Genomic DNA, 20,104 nt, shown 5'->3' with positions numbered 1-20,104 from the left:
AAACTGGCAGTAGGTCTGGGAGTTGAGCTTCACTCCATCCTCAACCCGAAAAGGTCCCACAAGTTCATCTTTGATGATATCAGCCCATACCAGTACCCCACCTCCACCTTGCTGGCGTTTCAGTCGGACCGGAGCTCTGTGCCCTTTACTGATCCAGCTTCTGGCCCATCCATCTGGCCCATCAAGAGTCACTTTCATTTCATCAGTCCATAAAACCTTTGAAAAGTCAGTCTTAAGATATTTCTTTGCCCAGTCTTGACATTTTATCTTATGTTTCTTGTTCAAAGGTGGTAGTTTTTCAGCCTTCCTTACCTTGGCCATGTCTCTGAGTATCGCACACCTTGTGCTTTTTGTTACTCCAGTAACGTTGCAGCTCTGAAATATGGCACAACTGGTGGCAAATGGCATCTTGGCAGCTTCACGCTTGATTTTCCTCAATTCATGGGCAGTTATTTTGCGCCTTTTTGCCCAAAACGCTTCTTGCGACCCTGTTTGCTATTTGCCATGAAACACTTGATTGTTTGGTGATCACGCTTCAAAAGTTTGGCAATTTCAAGACTGCTGCATCCCTCTGCAAGACATCTCACAATTTTGGACTTTTAAGAGCCCATGAAATCTCTCTTCTGACCCATTTTGCCAAAGGAAAGGAAGTTGCCTAATAATTATGCACACTTTATATAGGGTTTTGATGTCATTAGACAACACCCCTCCTCATTACAGAGATGCACATCACCTGATTTACTTAATTGGTAGTTGACTCTCAAGCCTGTACAGCTTGGAGTAGGACAACATGCATAAAAAGTATCATGTGATCCAAAAAACAACTTGCCTAATAATTCTGCACGCAGTGTATTTCATTGCATGATCTTCAAAAAAAATAAATGAGTAATGAGATGACAAATTACTAAACATCCAACTGCTGAGGCCACTGATTGGCAGCAGGATTGGATGACAGCCGGGCAGGATGGCATCTTTTCCAGTCCAGTGTAGCTAGTCAGATCAAAAGCACTGGATCAGAGGGCAGGTAAGTATGCCTTCTTTGTTTCAGTTAAAAGTATCCCTTCCCCCACTGTTACGTTTTTGTAAAGACCAGAAAACCCCTTTAAGGCTGGGGTCACACTAGCGTATTACTTCCGATGCGAGAGCATTGGATGCGATATGCTAATGACCCTCGGCTCCTGCTCTGCTGCGAGGGGGAACCGAGTGTCATGTGTCTGTGCTCTGAGCCTCTCCCACAGAGCAAATCAGAGCACAGCTGCGGAGGAGGCGGAAAAACTAATTTCTCCTTCTCCTCCATTGCCGGGGTCCGCTTATAACGCACAGCACTCGGATGATATCCGAGTGGTGTGCGCTGTCTCACTCGCACCCATAGGCTCATATGGGTGCGAGTGAGCTGAGAGTCGGCTGCTGGGAGCTGCTCCATAGTTTAACATTGGTCCGAGTGCAATGCGATTTTTAATCGCATTGCACTCGTCTGTTTAAGTCGCCAGTGTGACCCCAGCCTAAATATCTGATTCTTTTGTTATCTCCGGACATCATTTGAGTTATGGGAATTAAGATTTAATAGCACACTTCTATTATTATTACACACAAACTCTTAATCCTACTATGCTGTGTTATACCATTACTAGCTATTGAACCCGTTCTACGCCCGTGTGGCGAGCATTTATATTGGTATATGGTCTCCATCCTGGTATGTGCTGCTCCATCCTGCGTCCCCATCCTGTCATGTGCTGCTCCATCCTGCGTCCCCATCCTGTCATGCGCTGCTCCATCCTGCGTCCCCATCCTGTCATGCGCTGCTCCATCCTGCGTCCCCATCCTGTCATGCGCTGCTCCATCCTGCGTCCCCATCCTGTCATGCGCTGCTCCATCCTGCGTCCCCATCCTGTCATGTGCTGCTCCATCCTGCGTCCCCATCCTGTCATGCGCTGCTCCATCCTGCGTCCCCATCCTGTCATGTGCTGCTCCATCCTGCGTCCCCATCCTGTCATGCGCTGCTCCCATCCTGTGATGCGCTGCTCCCATCATGCGTCCCCATCCTGTCATGTGCTGCTCCATCCTGCGTCCCCATCCTGTCATGTGCTGCTCCATCCTGCGTCCCCATTCTGTCATGCGCTGCTCCATCCTGCGTCCCCATCCTGTCATGTGCTGCTCCATCCTGCGTCCCCATCCTGTCATGTGCTGCTCCATCCTGCGTCCCCATCCTGTCATGTGCTGCTCCCATCCTGCGTCCCCATCCTGTCATGCGCTGCTCCATCCTGCGTCCCCATCCGGTCATGCGCTGCACCCATCCTGCGTCCCCATCCTGTCATGTGCTGCTCCATCCTGCGTCCCCATCCTGTTATGTGCAGCTCCCATCCTGCGTCCCCATCCTTATGTGCTGCTCCATCCTGCGTCCCCATCCTTATGTGCTGCTCCATCCTGCGTCCCCATCCTGTTATGTGCTGCTCCCATCCTGCGTCCCCATCCTTATGTGCTGCTCCATCCTGCGTCCCCATCCTTATGTGCTGCTCCATCCTGCGTCCCCATCCTGTTATGTGCTGCTCCCATCCTGCATCCCCATCCTTATGTGCTGCTCCATCCTGCGTCCCCATCCTTATGTGCTGCTCCATCCTGCGTCCCCATCCTTATGTGCTGCTCCATCCTGCGTCCCCAATCCTTATGTGCTGCTGCATCCTGCGTCCCCATCCTTGTGTGCTGCTCCATCCTGCGTCCCCATCGTTATGTGCTGCTCCATCCTACGTCCCCATCCTTATGTGCTGCTCCATCCTGCGCCCCCATCCTTATGTGCTGCTGCATCCTGCGTCCCCATCCTTATGTGCTGCTCCATCCTGCGTCCCCATCCTTATGTGCTGCTCCATCCTGCGTCCCCAATCCTTATGTGCTGCTCCATCCTGCGTCCCCATCCTTATGTGCTGCTCCATACTGCCTCTGACCCGCTCGGCGCCGAGTGCTGGGGGGCCTGAGCAGGCGGGGACACCGGCGCGCTGTGGGGGTCAGGTGCCGGTATCGCTGCCAGCTCTGGCCCCCCACCACTTACTATATTCACCTGTCCTCCGTTCCAGCGCTGGGCGCCGCCATCTTCCCAATCTCCTGGCCGTGACTGTTCAGTCAGAGGGCGGCGCCGGCGCGTATTAAGCGCGTCATCGCACCCTCTGAACTGAAGGTCACAGGCCGAAGACCGGGAAGATGGCGGCGCTCAGCGGTGGAACGGGGACAGGTGAATATGGCCGATACTCACCCTCCTGGCGGTCCCTGCTTCTCTGTTGGAGATCGCGGTGTGCGTTCAGTGTGAACGCACACCGCGATCTCCCGGGAGCGTCACTCTGTGAGGCCCAGACTGTGCCGGCGCTTGCGCCTGTGCAGTCTATAAAGGCTTCGGACAGAGTGACGCTCCCAGCGTTATATTATAGATTCTGCATCCTTTCGAAGCGTAAGCCTGCTGGTCCCCTGTCAGCCACAATGCCACTCTTTCAAGCAACTCATTGCCCCATGTAAGCCCCAGACACCCTTAATTTTAGCCACGTACTGCCCCATGTTAGCCACAAATGCTCTTAGTTAAAAACCTTTAATACCCTCCATGATAGCCATACTTGGCTCCCATGACAGCCACATATCTTCCAAATAACAGAAACAAATGCCCTCCATGAAAGCCACAGATTTTCTATATAACAGCCACAAATTTCCCAATGGCAGCCATATATTCTTCCCGAAACAAACATGTCTCCCATGATAGCAGCCAGACATTAATATTAGATGAGAGGGCTTAGCTCTTTTCAAAGGCATTGAGGTCCGAGTTGTGTGCCAGCCAGTAAAGTTCTTCCACACCAAACTCTCTCAACCTAGCTTCATTTAAATTGAAGAAGTTGTCCACTATTTTTACGTTGTGACCTATCCTTAGGATAGGCCATCGATGTCTGATCAGATTGGCACAACACTCAGCACTCAGCACGGCGGTAGGAAGTGCTCAGTTATGCTGCTCCGTATATTAATAGTTGGGGCAGATGTGCAAAACAATAGGGCGTAGATGTGTAGTACCCAGCTATAGCCGTTATCAGTAGATGAAGTACCTCTGTAACTGAGCACTTCCGTGCACTGCTGCCGATACCGAGAACAGCTAATAGGCAGGGTGCCGATGGTCGCACCCCTACCAATCAATCAATGTTAAAGTAGTGGACAACCTCTTTAAGTGGTGAAGGCCAACCAATGGAAAATACCCTCATAGCATTATCCCTTCTCCAACTAAATTTTACAGTTGGCACCATGCAGTCAGGTGAATAACATTCTCATGGTATTCACCAAACACAGACTTATTCATCAGACTGTTAGAAAAAAAGCATGTCTCACCATAGAAAACTTTTAGACTTCTCCGGTGTCCAGTGACTGCATGCAGGGCCGGCATTAGAGGCAGGTATCCTAGGGCTCCCACTACCCAAGAGGCCCCTAGCCAGTAGTGTGATGCTAATAGCGGCAGCCTGCGTGGCTGCTATGGGCCTCTGGGTCAGGGGGGGCCAATGCCACCAACTTCATCCCCCCCGCATCGTGCATTCAACTGTGTCGGCATCACTTCATTGCTCACCATGATGTGGCGGACAGTGGAGATGCTGAGGTGAGGAGACATGCTGCAGATGGGAACGAGAAGAGGTGAGTATTGTATTTATTTTATTTTATATTCCATGGGACTGTATTATACTCTATGAGGCTGCATTATATTCTATGGGGCTGCATTATACTCAATGTGGCTGCATTATATTCTATGAGGCTGCATTATACTCCTATGGGGCTGCATTATATCCTATGGGGCTGCATTATATTCCTGTGGGGGCTGCATTATACTCCTGTGGGGGCTGCATTATATTCCTGTGGGGGCTGCATTATACTCCATTGGGAGCTGCATTATACTCCTGTTACGATCCGTTCTGGGGTTTTTGTCCTGTCTGCCCTTTTTCAGGGTGGATCATGTCAATGGTTAACGTTGCTCTGCCTCGTTCTGGGTTCAGGTTTGCTATTTAGCTCCGATGCATCCTGCTGGCGGTGTCAGCTATAGTTCTGTCTTCGGCGTGTGTACCTGACTCTGGTAGATCTTGATTTGTCCTGCTGTTATCCCTGACTTGCCCTGTGTCTGTTGACTCCCTCTGTCTGTCCTTTCCCAGTGTTTCCCTAAGGCTTCTTTCACACCAGCGTCGGAATCTCCCCGTCGCAATGCGTCGGGGAGAGATTCCGACGCTAGCGTTTGCTGCATTGCACAATGGAGGCAGCGGATGCATTTTTCCGGCGCATCCGCTGCCCCATTGTAAGGTGTGGGGAGGTGGGGGTGGAGTTCCGGCCGCGCATGCGCGGTCGGAAAAAGCGGTCCGTCGGGAGAAAAAAACGTTACATGTAGGGTTTTTTTCTCCTGACGGTCCGCCAAAGCACGACACATTCGTCGTCGTTGCAAATGCGTCGTCAATAGAAGTGTATGGGGAAAAAACGCATCCTGCAAACACTTTTGCAGGATGCGTTTTTTCTGCAAAACGACGCATTGTGACGGATTTAAAAAAACGCTAGTGTGAAAGTACCCTTAGTCGGTTTGATTCCCTGTTTTGTTACTTGGCTTGTATTCGGACTCGCTTCTGCCTTCTGTCTTTGTCTTTTCCGCTTTCGACCGTTGCTGAACCCCCCGGCTTGTTCCTGACCACATGTACTGCTGCAATTTCTGGTACTTCTGCTTCAGACTGTTTTTTGACTCAGCTTGTCTGACCACTCTCTCCAGTTGGTGGCACCTGTGCTGCTGCTCTGTGGTGCCACTCTGTGTGTGCAGTCTCACTTCCCTCACAAGCTCCCCCTAGTGGAGGTTGTGCTATACAGCCCTGCAGCAGCATGACATTATAGCTGATCATACGTTTAAAGGGAATTCTGCATTTTTTTTCTCTGCTCTGTTTTCTATGGATCCACTTCATACCATGGCGGATCAAATAGATAGTTTGTCACAAATGATAGAAGACCTGTTTGTGGAAAAGAGGGCATTGGCCTTGTCTCATAACCTCCTGCAAAGAAAGCTTTCTGACACAGTAAAATCGTTACAGACTGACTGTAAGCACTCTAACATTGTTGTTGTCTCATTGCACTCTACTGAACCTACTGTCAGGCTCCCAGATACCTTCTCCGGGGAAAGAGAGAGATTCCATACATTTAAGGAGAACTGCAAGCTATTGTTTTCTCATAGACCCTGATCTTCTGTAGATGAGTCAGCGGGTGGGGATAATCATTTCATTACTGCGGGAGGGACCTCAGTTGTGGGCTTTCTCTCTACCTGCTTCTGCCCCTGAATGTGTGTCTGTGGACAGATTCTTTGAGGCTTTGGGACTGATTTATGATGAACCAAACCAGGTCAGTGTAGCAGAGGACATGATTATGGGTCTCTCCCAGAATGAACTTTCTGCTGAACAGTATTGTTATGAGTTTAAACGGTGATCTATTGAGGTGTCTTGGGGTGACACTGCTTTGAGATGCCTGTTCGAGAGATGACTTTCTGATCATCTCAAGGACACGCTGGCCCTCCATACGCCATCCAGTTTCCTAGAGGAGGCCACGACCCAGGTGATTCGTATTGACCAGAGGTTACGGGAGAGAGGAATTATCTAGCGTGAGATTCCTGTATTGCCTGCCAAGTCTGAGGTGATATCATTCAAGGAGAATATGGAAGTTGGTGCCACCAAATTCAAGGAGGAAGAGAGGAAGCGACGACCTGATGGGAAATTATGTTTTATTGTGGAGATCTGGGACATTGGAAGAAGGACTGCCCCTCTTTTCCATCGAGTAACAAGCTGCCGAGTCTGGGTGATTGTCTAGGAGGTCATCCAGACTCTCAGGTACAATTTTCATCATTTCAAAAAGTTTTGTTAGAGGTGGAACTGTGTTATGGAGGTGGTTTTGCATCCACTTCAGCTTATGTGGACTGTGGATCTTCCATGAACTTCATTGACTCCAGTCTGGTGTCCAAGTTAAAGTTAGGGACAGTTAGGCTAGAGACTCCCATCCATATTGTTGCCATTGATAAGACACCGTTGGCTCAAAATGTCATTAAGTTTGCCTCTGAGGAGTTCCTCCTCAAGGTGGGTTCCTTGCACCAGAAACGAATTTCGTGTTGTGTAATGAATAATCTTCCTGCGGGACTGGTGTTGGGGTTCCCCTGGTTACAGAGGCATAATCCTGTTATGGACTGGGGATCTCATGATATTGTTAAATGGAGTCCTAATTGTTACAATTGTCTGCCATTAGTCTGGAGGGTATTCCGGAGTACCTAAAGGACTTTGGGGACATTTTCTCCGAAAAAGAGGCTGAGGTTTTGCCACCACATCATCCTTATGATTGTACCATTAATCTAATTCCAGGTTCTAAATTGCCCAAAGCCCGTTTGTACAATCTTTCTGGCCTGGAACGTACCACTATGAAAAACTATATCTCTGATAGTCTATGCAAAGGTCACATCTGTCCCTCTGTCTCACCCGTGGCCGCGGGATTCTTTTTTATCAAGAAAAAAGATGGTGGTTTACACCCGTACCTCGATTTCCGGGAACTAAAATATATATATATATATAATTACGGTGAGAAATACCTACCCTCTCCCACGCATTCCTGATCTCTATAACCAATTGTCTTGGGCTAAGTGGTTTTCCAAACTTGATCTCAGGGGAGCATATAACCTTCGTATCCGCATACAGGAAGGGGATGAGTGGAAAATTTCTCACCTCCGAGGGTCAGTTTGAAAATATGGTCATGTCCTTCGGTCTCGCGAACAAAGACCGCAGTGTTTCAGAACTTCATGAATGATGTTTTTTCTGATTTTATTGGGCACTTTATGGTTGTATACCTGGATGATATCTTTGTTTTCTAGCCTGACAAGGTATCCCACATTGGTCATTTACGTGCTGTTCTTCACAGGTTATGGGGAAATTCTCTGCTTGCTAAACCCAAGAAAAGTTTGTTTTGTGTCCAGGAGCTTTCCTTTCTGGGGATCATCCTTTCTGCCAATGGATTTTGGATGGATCCCGGAAATGTACAGGCCATTGTTGATGGGGTGCAACCCAGAGACCTCAAGGGGCTGCAGCATTTTCTGGGTTTCGCCAATTATTATCGAAAATACATCAAGGTGTTTTCTCAGGTGGTCAAGCCACTCACTGATCTCACTCGCAAAGAGGCTGATCTCAAAGTTTGGTCACCCTTGGCGGTTGAAGCATTTTCTACAGAAAAGAAGTGTCTTATGTCTGCTCCTGTATTGGTTCTGCCTGATCCATCTGAACTGTTCATTGTAGAGGTGGATACATCAGAGGCGGGAGTAGGGGCGGTGTTGTCTCAGGGACCCGTTACTTTGACCAATTTAAGACCAAGTTTTCTTCTGCAGAGAGGAACTATGATGTTGGTAACCGGGAGTTATTAGCCAGAAAATTGGCTTTTCAATAATGGAGGCAGTTTTTGGAAGGAGCAGTTCATCGAGTCACAAGAACTTGTCTTATATTGAACCTGCCAAGCGGTTAACTCTTAGACAGGCTAGGTGGTCACTTTTTTTCTCGTTTTCATTTTTCAATCACTTTTCGGCCTTGGTTCCAAGAATGCCAAGGCGGGTGCCTTATCTCACAGTTTTGATCTGATATCACCCCCCTGATCCTCCTTCCTCCATTCTTCAGCACAGGTGGTTGTTGTGGGGGTATCTTCTGAATTGGAGCAGGAGATTTGGAAGGCTCAGTCTCTTGTTCCTCCCTCTTTGCCTGATAAGCTCTTTATCCTGGTTCAGTATCGGTTGAGGGTTCTCCGGGAGTTTCACGATTCTGCTCTCAGTGGACACCCGGGGATCTCAGCCACTCGGAAGCCATTGCTAGGCTGTTTTGGTGGCCCTCCATGACCTCTGATATCACTGTGTTTGTGTCTGCTTGTGATACCTGTGCCCATGCTAAGACCTCCCATGACCGGCCGGCCAAGGAATTGTTGCCATTCCCAATTCCAGATAGACCTCATTTGTCCATGGATTTTATCACTGATCTCCCTCCTTCCAATGGCAAAACTGTAATCTGGGTAATGGTTGATAGATTCAGTAAACAGGCCATTTTGTACCTCCGGCAGGATTGCCTAATACTGAAACACTATCTAAGTTGTTTGTTGAGCACGTTGTTCGGCTGCATGGGGTGTCTTTGAGTGTGGTTTCCTATAGAGGGGTACAATTTGTGTTCAAATTTTGAAGGGGATTTTGTAAAAGATTGGGTATTTGTTGACCTTCTCCACTGCTTAACATCCTGAAACCAACGGTCAGAGGGAGAGGACCAATCAGTCACTTGAACAGATGTTAAGGTGTCTTGCTACGTCTCAGCAGGATGATTGGTGTTCTTAGTTACCCATGGCTGAGTTTGCATTTAACAATCGGATTAACCAGTCCACTGGCACCTCTCCATTCTTCTGTAACTATGGCTTTCACCCCCATTTTGGACAATTTTCTATGCTGGATTGAGGCTGTCCAGGGGCTGATACGGCAGTGCAACGATTGGGGAAGTGTGTAAGGAGGTCCAGAAGAACATTGGGGAGGCTCAGGGCAAACATAAACATTTTGCAGATAAGCGACGATCTGTAGGACCGATATTCCAGGTAGGAGATAAAGTATGGTTGTCTACCAAGAACATTCGTCTAAAGGTTCCTTCTGCTAAGCTAGTTCCCAGGTTTATTGGTCCTTACGAGATCATTGAGGTGGTCAATCCAGTTGCCTTTCGCTTACGCCTTCCTCCGTCGCTTCGGATCCCCAATGTGTTCCATAAGTCACTTCTTAAGTCATTTGTACCATCCTCTGCTGGCCCTCCACCTCCTGTCTCTTTGGATGGTCAGAACGAGTATGAAGTGGAACAGATTGTGGATTCTCGCAAGGTCTGTAGTTCACTTCAGTATTTGGTCCATTGAAGGGGTTACAGTCCTGAGGATCGATCTTGGGTCAATCTGTCCATGTTGGTCGATTGGTTCGGGCATTTCATGCATATTATCCTGGGAAGCCTGGGAGACTGGTGGCCCCCTTGATAGGAGGGTACTGTCATGATCCGTTCCGGAGTTTTTGTCCTGTCTGCCCTTTTTCTGGGCGGATCATGTCAAGGGTTAACTTGCTCTGCCTTCTGGATTCAGATTTGCCATTTAGCTCCGATGCATCCTGCTGGTGTTTTCAGCTATAGTTCTGTCTTCGGCGTGTGTACCTTACTCTGGTAGATTTTGATTTGTCCTGCTGTGATCCCTGACTTGCCCCGTGTCTGTTGACTCCCTCTATCTGTCCTTTCCCAGTCTTTCCCTGTTAGTTGCTTTGATTCCCTGGTTTTTGACTTGGCTTGTATTCGGACTCGCTTCTGCCTCATGTCTTTGTCTTTTCCGCTTTGACCGTTGCTGAACCCCCTGGCTTGTTCATGACCACGTGTACTGATGCAATTTCTGGTACTTCTGCTTCTGACTGTTTTTTGACTCGGCTTGTCTGACCACTCTCTCACCACTTGGTGGTGCCTTTGCTGCTACTCTGTGTGTGCAGTCTCACTTCCCTCAAAAGATCCCCCTGGTGGAGGTTGTGCTGTACTGCACTGCAGCACCATGACAACTCCTATGTGGCTGCATTGTACTCCTGCGTGGGTGCATTATACTCCTATGGAGGATTATGGTGTGCATTGTATTATATGAAGTACTATTGGTTGTGTAATATTCTGTATGGAGTACTATAGGATGTGTATTATAGTCTATGGAACACTATGGGGTGTGCATTATACTATATGGAAGACTATGATGAGTGCATTATACTATGTAGAGGACTATGGGGGGCATTATACAATTGCAGTTGTTACCATCCACCTCTCGTGTCTCCCCTTTTCCTCATAGTTTGTAAGCTTGCGAGCAGGGCCCTCATTCCTCTTGGTATCTGTTTTGAACTGTGATCTCTGTTATGCTGTAATGTCTATTGTCTGTACAAGTTCCCGCTATAAGTTGTAAAGCGCTGCAGAATATGTTGGCGCTATATAAATAAAAATTATTATTATAATTATTATACTAAACAAGCAAAATGCTGCCTATTCATCAAGCGATTGTATTGTTTATGCCAAAACAGAAATCATTGTTATCAGCAGCACATTGCCTGGTGAAAACTGCAGATATGCTGCTGATAGCATGATACTGTATGTGGACAAATTGAGCTACTAGTGATTGTCCTGTGCCTGTCATTCTTCCTCAGCAAGTGTAAAGAGGTCGGGAAACAAGCGTCGAATGACTTCAATATTGTTGATCATACTCATTTAGTGGCCTGAACACATGCAAACAACCAAAATGCTTCTGTGTGATGTGCAATATGTTAGCATTTGGGGCCCCACTTTAAACTTGTGCCCAGGGCCCCACTCTGTCTAAAACTATCCCTTTCTGCATGCTTTACACCACTTTATCAGACATGTGGTATTGTGCTAGGTGATGTAAAGCTTGAATACTCATCCATGGAAATTCATGCCAGGAAGATCCGGTCATGCAGTTTGTTTGCTAATGTTAATGCCATAGGAGGTTTGAAACTCTCTAGGTATTGAGTCAGCAGATGGGCAACTTTTAGGTGCTCTGCATCTCAGCACTCAGCGATTGTGCACTATAGCCAAATAGAATACACTTAGTGGCCGAGTTGCAGTGGTCCCTAAAAGATACCACTTTTCAATAATACCACTCACAGTTTATTGTGGAATATCTAGGAAGGAAGAAATTGTATTAAATGACTTGTTGTGAAAGAGACATCCTATTATACTGCCATGCTTGAGCCAATCTTTCACAAATACATGGCTAGGGGCTGGATTGTACACATCTGTAGGAATGGGACTGAATGAAAATCCTTTACAAAACTATGACTATACTATATGATTACTAATTTATGTATTTGTGCATGTGAATGATAATTAGAAGCAAATTGTGAAGGTAGCGAAACACCCCTCGAAAAATCGATGGTGCAATTGTTTCTAAAGATCTGACCCCAAACCCAAAAATATGTAGAAACAGAGAACATGTGCCAGGTAACTAAAATAGATTTGAAAACTCTGAAAATGGTCCCGTGGAGGAGCTGAAACATTGCCCTGAGCAATGGGTGAATAAATACCACTACTTTTTTATAATCTCTTGTCTGCTGCTTCTTATACATATTTGGTGAAAAATAATGCAGATTATCTATATACAGTACTAGCTGAAGAGCCCGACATTGCCTGGGCATAGTAAATATCTGTGGCTAGTTATAGCACCTCACGTCTCTTATTTTCCCCATCATGCCTCTCATTTTCACCCTCACATCTCTCATTTTCTCCCTAACACCTCTCATTTTCCCCTTGACTCCTTATTTTCCCCCTCACTCCTCTCATTCCCCCCTAAAACTTGTCATTTCGACCTCACATCTGTCATTTTCCGATCATTCCACTATTTTCCCTCACTCATCTCATTTTGCACTCACACCTTTTCATTTTCACCTCACACCTCTCATTTTCCCCTCAGTATATACATGTTTGTCATCTCCCTTATATATAGTATACACCTGTATGTCATGTCCTGTATATAGTATATACCTGTATGTCATCTCCCCTGTAAATATTATATACCTTCTGTATGTCATCTCCTCCTGTATATTGTATATACCTATGTGTCATCTCCTCCTGTATATAGTACATACCTGTATGTCATCTCTTCTGTATATACTCTATACCTGTATGTCATCTCCTCCTATATATAGTATATACCTGTATGTCATCTCCTGTATATAGTGTATACCTGTATGTCATCTCCCCTGTATATAGTATGTACCTGCTGTATGTCATCTCCTCCTCTATATACCTATGTGTTATCTCCTCTTTTATATATGGTATATACCTGTAAGTCATCTCCTCCTGTATATAGTATATACGTGTGTCATCTGCTCCTGTATATAGTATGTACCTGTGTGTCATCTCCTCCTGTATATAGTATGAACCTGTATGTCATCTCCTCCTGTATATAGTATATACCTGTGTGTCATCTCCTCCTGTATGTAGTATATACCTCTGTGACATCTGCTCCTGTATATAGTATATATCTGTGTGTCATCTCCTCCTGCATATAGTATATACGTGTGTCATCTCCCCTGTATATAGTATATAACTGTGTATCATCTCCTCCTGTATATAGTATATACCAGTGTGTCATCTCCTCCTGTATATAGTATATACCTGTGTGTCATCTCCCCTGTATATAGTATACTAGATTGTGGCCCGATTCTAACGCATCGGGTATTCTAGAATATGCATGTCCCCGTAGTATATGGACAATGATGATTCCAGAATTCGCAGCAGATTGTGCCCGTCGCTGATTGGTCGAGGCAAACTTTATGACATCATCGTCGCCATGGCAACCATTATGACATCTATGTCGATACTGTGCCCGTTGCTGAATCAGAGACGTGGGATTTCTACGTCCTTTATGACATCATCGTCGCTGTGCCCGTTGCTGATTGGTCGAGGCCTGGTGGCCTCGACCAATCAGAGACGCGGGATTTCTACGTCGATACTGTGCCCGTCGCTGATTGGTCGAGGCCTGGCATCGGGTATTCTAGAATATGCATGTCCCCGTAGTATATGGACAATGATGATTCCAGAATTCGCGGCACACTGTACCCGTCGCTGATTGGTCGAGGCAACCTTTATGACATCATCGTCGCCATGGCAACCATTATGACATCTACGTCGATACTGTGCCCGTCGCTGAATCAGAAACGTGAGATGTCTACGTCCTTTATGACATCATCGTCGCTGTGCCCGTTGCTGATTGGTCGAGGCCTGGCCACAGTATGTGACACATTTCACTGAGCCGTGTATCCAATCCCACAGTATGTGACACATTTCACTGAGCCGTGTATCCAATCCCACAGTATGTGATACATTTCACTGAGCCGTGTATCCAATCCCACAGTATGTGATACATTTCACTGAGCCGTGTATCCAATCCCACAGTATGTGATACATTTCACTGAACTGTGTATCCAATCCCACAGTATGTGACACATTTCACTGAACTGTGTATCCAATCCCACAGTATGTGACACATTTCACTGAGCCGTGTATCCAATCCCACAGTATGTGACACATTTCACTGAGCCGTGTATCCAATCCCACAGTATGTGACACATTTCACTGAGCCGTGTATCCAATCCCACAGTATGTGACACATTTCACTGAACTGTGTATCCAATCCCACAGTATGTGACACATTTCACTGAGCCGTGTATCCAATCCCAGCGTGTGATAAATTGAGGGGATTTTCACCTGTCCCCGGCTTAGATGCACGGTATCCCCTGTGCACCCATTGTCTGTAGTGACTCCTGCAGAGGCTGATAAGAGTCATTGATACCAGACAGGATGGAGTGGGGGATGGGGTGAACAATCACAGATAACAGGACAATGGCGGCTGCTGGGGGGGTTCTCCGATACTCCAGCCTCAGCCATCGCCTGCTCCCCTCCAGACGTCTGGGGTCACACAATGAGGGTCTGTGGACGGCTGCAGTCACTGGTCGGGTCCAGGCCGGGCTGGCAATTCTGCATTTTTCATTGTAAATTATTATTATTTTTTTTAGTCCATAATAATAATAATAATAATAATCTTTATTTTTATATAGTGCTAACATATTACGCAGCGCTTTACAGTTTTGCACACATTATCATCACTGTCCCCGATGGGGCTCACAATCTAAATTCCCTATCAGTATGTCTTTGGAATGTGGGAGGAAACCGGAGAACCCGGAGGAAACCCACGCAAACACAGAGAGAACATACAAACTCTTTGCAGATGTTGTCCTTGGTGGGATTAGAACCCAGGATTCCAGCGCTGCAAGGCTCAGTGCTAACCACTGCGCCACCGTGCTGGATGTGGCGGTGTCCATTCTCTATCACATTCACGTGTCGTCATCACCTCAGACCAAGGAATTACCAAAACAAAGTGTGCACGACCCACAGACGGCCACAGATATACAGACCCTGAGCATGACGAAGTGTAAGCAGAGTGATCCATGTATCCAGTGATGGCGGCATTCTGCACCCGCAGTGGTGCAAGCAACAGTGCTAACCACTGAGCCACCACCGCGTGCTAACCACTGAGCCACCGTGTGCTAACCACTGAGCCACCATGTGCTAACCACTGAGCCACCACCGTGTGCTAACCACTGAGCCACCACCGTGTGCTAACCACTGAGCCACCACCGCGTGCTAACCACTGAGCCACCACCGTGTGCTAACCACTGAGCCACCACCGTGTGCTAACCACTGAGCCACCATGTGCTAACCACTGAGCCACCACCGTGTGCTAACCACTGAGCCACCACCGTGTGCTAACCACTGAGCCACCACCGTGTGCTAACCACTGAGCCACCGTGTGCTAACCACTGAGCCGCCACCGTGTGCTAACCACTGAGCCGCCACCGTGTGCTAACCACTGAGCCACCACCGTGTGCTAACCACTGAGCCACCACCGTGTGCTAACCACTGAGCCACCACCGTGTGCTAACCACTGAGCCACCACCGTGTGCTAACCACTGAGCCACCACCGTGTGCTAACCACTGAGCCACCACCGTGTGCTAACCACTGAGCCACCACCGTGTGCTAACCACTGAGCCACCACCGCGTGCTAACCACTGAGCCACCACCGTGTGCTAACCACTGAGCCACCACCGTGTGCTAACCACTGAGCCACCACCGTGTGCTAACCACCGAGCCACTGTGTGCTAACCACTGAGCCACTGTGTGCTATCCACAGATTCATGCAGAGTTGGGCGTCGATGCCTGCGACACTCACACGCCAGTAGTCGGTCATGTGGCTGCGCTCGGTGATGTCTCCTTCCCTATGAACTTTACACAAAGCTGGAAATTTCATCTCCTCCTGTATATAGTATATACCTGTATGTCATCTCAGAGCAAACAAAGGGAGAAGCCAGCGCAGCCTAAGGTTAAGACGCAATACATAAAGTGCAAATGCACATATTAATTTCTAACTGTATTTTTAAAATGAGACATTTAGCAAACAATTGATCAATTCTTTGAGCCACCCCGCCTCTTCACGGCAATCTCATATTGGGGCAGTCCTACACTACGTTTTTTATATTCGCTGTGCCATAAAGGCCTCCTAAATTAACTAACTGCAAGACCACATTAAAAACATGCTGTACCTGGAGCATATACTGAGTCACCCCCATGGCGCCAGAGTAGGCAAGCGAGGATAAAGGTTGACCAGGTCCAGACAGACATTTCGGATCCAACCTCCACACTGCCCATCCAGAGCCACAGATGAAGAGTGAAACAGGCTGAGGCACAGGTGCATAATTAAATAAAGCCTGAGGCAGGGCAGGGCAGGGCTGCTGTGTGTAGACAGCAGCCTATCAATCACTGAGACACAGAAATGTCTCATTTTGAAAATACAGTTAGAAATTAATATGTGCATTTGCACTTTATGTATTGCGTCTTAACCTTAGGCTGCGCTGGCTTCTCCCTTTTTTTGCTGTTATTGGTAAGTGGCTGACCACCACTGTTGCCGTGCGCCGCGCCTGGTTATGTGCGCCATTCTTTCTGTGTCTCAGTGATTGATAGGCTGCTGTCCTCACACAGCAGCCCTGCCCTGCCTCAGGCTTTGTTTAATTATGCACCTGTGCCTCAGCCTGTTTCACTCTTCATCTGTGGCTCTGGATGGGCAGTGTGGAGGTTGGATCCGAAATGTCTGTCTGGACCTGGTCAACCTTTATCCTCGCTTGCCTACTCTGGTGCCATGGGGGTGACTCAGTATATGCTCCAGGTACAGCATGTTTTTAATGTGGTCTTGCATTTAGTTCATTTAGGAGGCCTTTATGGCACAGCGAATATAAAAAACGTAGTGTAGGACTGCCCCAATATGAGATTGCCGTGAAGAGGCGGGGTGGCTCAAAGAATTGATCAATTGTTTGCTAAATGTCTCATTTTGAAAATACAGTTAGAAATTAATATGTGCATTTGCACTTTATGTATTGCGTCTTAACCTTAGGCTGCGCTGGCTTCTCCCCCTTTTTTTGCTCTGTATGTCATCTCCTCCTGTATATAGTATATACCTGTGTGTCATCTCCCCTGTATATAGTATGTACCTGTATGTCATCTCTCCTGTATATAGTATATACCAGTGTGTCATCTCCGGTATATAGTATATATCTGTATGTCATCTCCTCCTGTATATAGTATATACCTGTGTGTCATCTCCCCTGTATATAGTATATATGTGTGTGTCATCTCCTCCTGTATATAGTATATACCTGTGAGTCATCTCCTCCTTTATATAGTATACTAGAGGGTGGCCCGATTCGAACGCATCGGGTATTCTCGAATATGCATGTCCACATAGTATATTGCCCAGCCACGTAGTATATTGCCCAGTCAGGTAGTGTATTGTCTAGTCATGTAGTATATTGCCCAGCTACTTAGTATATTGCCCAGCCACGTAGTATATTGCCACGTAGTATATTGCCCAACCACGTAGTATATTGCCCAGCCACGTAGTATAATGCCCAGCCACATAGTATATTGCCCAGTTACGTAGTATACAGCACAGCGACGTAGTTTACAGCACAGCCACATAGTATTTTGCCCAGCCATGTAGTATATTGGCCAGTCACGTAGTATATTGCCCAGCCACGTATGTCACAGGTTAAAAAATAAAAAATAAACATATACTCACCTTCCGAGGGCTCCTTGTAGTTCAGTCACATGACCGTGACGTCATGGCAGGTCATTCTCGCGCAAGACCTGTGATGACGTCGCGGTCACATGACCGTGAAGTCACGGCAGGTCGTTCTCGCACAGGCCCTGTGATGACGTCACGGTCACATGACCGTGATGTCATGGCAGGTCCTTCTCCCATACCATCCTTGGCACCGGAACCTGCCGGAGGTCACCGGAGTGTCGCGAAAGGTGAATATATAATGATTTTTTTTTTTTATTATTATTATTTTTAACATTAGATGTTTTTACTATTGATGCTGCATAGGCAGCATCAATAGTAAAAACTTGGTCACACAGGGTTAATAGCGGCGGTAACGGAGTGAGTTACCCGTGGCATAATGCGGTCCGTTACCGCTGGCATTAACCCTGTGTGAGCGGTGACTGCGGGGAGTATGGAGCAGGCGCTGACTGCAGGGGAGTAGGGAGGAGGGACTAATCGGACTGTGGCCGTTGCTGATTGGTCGCGGCAGCCATGACAGGTAGCTGGCGAGACCAATCAGCGACTTGGATTCCATGACAGACAGAGGCCGTGACCAATGAATATCCGTGACAGACAGACAGAAGGACAGAAAGATGGAAGTGACCCTTAGACAATTATATATTAGATACCTGTGTGTCATCTCCCCTGTATATAGTATATATCTGTATGTCATCTCCTCCTGTATTAGACCTCGTTCACATGTTATTTGGTCAGTATTTTTACCTCAGTATTTGTAAGCTAAATTGGCAGCCTGATAAATCCCCAGCCCTCCCCCCTGGCAGTATATATTAGCTCACACATACACATAATAGACAGGTCATGTGACTATCAGCTGCCATATTTCCTATATGGTACATTTGTTGCTCTTGTAGTTTGCGACTTTTGTGTTTCGACTTTTATGTGGCGAGGTTGGTGTATGTGTGGTGAAATGTGTGCTGAGGGTGATATGTGTTCAAGCACGTGGTAGTGTGTGGCGCATTTTGTGTGTTCATATCCCTGTGTGTGGTGAGTATCCCATGTCGGGGCCCCACCTTAGCAACTGTATGGTATATACTCTTTGGCGCAATCGCTCTCACTCTTTAAGTCCCCCTTGTTCACATCTGGCAGCTGACAATTTGCTTCCAACAGTTTTCCTTTCACTTTTCCCCCATTTTGTAGAGAGGGGCAAAATTGTTTGGTGAATTGGAACGTGCGGGGTTAAAATTTCGCCTCACAACATAGCCTATGACGCTCTCGGGTTCCAGACGTGTGACTGTGCAAAATTTTGTGGCTGTAGCTGCGACGGTGCAGATGCCAATCCCGGACATACACACATACACACACACATTCAGCTTTATATATTAGACTAGCTGAAGAGCCCGGCGTTGCCTGGGCATAGTAAATATCTGTGGTTAGTTATAGCACCTCACTTCTCTTATTTTCCCATCACGCCTCTCATTTTCCCAATCACATCTTTCATTTTGCCCCTCACACCTCTCATTTAATCCCTCACTCCTCTCATTCCCCCCTAACACTTGTCATTTCGACCTCACATCTGTCATTTTCCGATCACTCCACTATTTTCCCTCACTCCTCTCATTTTGCACTCACACCTTTTCATTTTCACCTCACACCTCTCATTTTCACCTCAGTATATACATGTTTGTCATCTCCCTTATATATAGTATACACCTGTATGTCATCTCCTGTATATAGTATATACCTGTATGTCATCTCCCCTGTATATAGTATATACCTGCTGTGTGTCATCTCCCCTGTATATCGTATATACCTGTATGTCATCTCCTCCTATATATAATATATACCTATGTCATCTCCTTCTATATATAGTATATACCTGTATGTCATCTCCTCCTGTATATAGTATATATCGGTGTGTCATCTCCCCTGTATATAGTATATACCTGCTGTGTGTCATCTCCCCTGTATATCGTATATACCTGTATGTCATCTCCTCCTATATATAATATATACCTATGTCATCTCCTTCTATATATAGTATATACCTGTATGTCATCTCCTCCTGTATATAGTATATATCGGTGTGTCATCTCCTCCTGTATATAGTATATACCTGTATGTCATCTTCTATATATAGCATATACCTGCATGTCATCTCCTCCTGTATATAGTATATACCTGTGGGTCATCTGCTCCTGTATATAGTATATACCTGTATGTCATCTTCTATATATAGCATATACCTGCATGTCATCTCCTGTATATAGTATATACCTGTAGGTCATCTGCTCCTGTATATAGTATATACCTGTATGTCATCTCCTCCTGTATATAGTATATATCGGTGTGTCATCTCCTCCTGTATATAGTATATACCTGTATGTCATCTTCTATATA

The sequence above is a fragment of the Ranitomeya imitator genome, chromosome 1 (genome assembly GCF_032444005.1).
Source record: "Ranitomeya imitator isolate aRanImi1 chromosome 1, aRanImi1.pri, whole genome shotgun sequence".
NCBI lineage: Eukaryota > Metazoa > Chordata > Amphibia > Anura > Dendrobatidae > Ranitomeya > Ranitomeya imitator.
Note: the sequence above shows the minus strand (reverse complement) of the source record.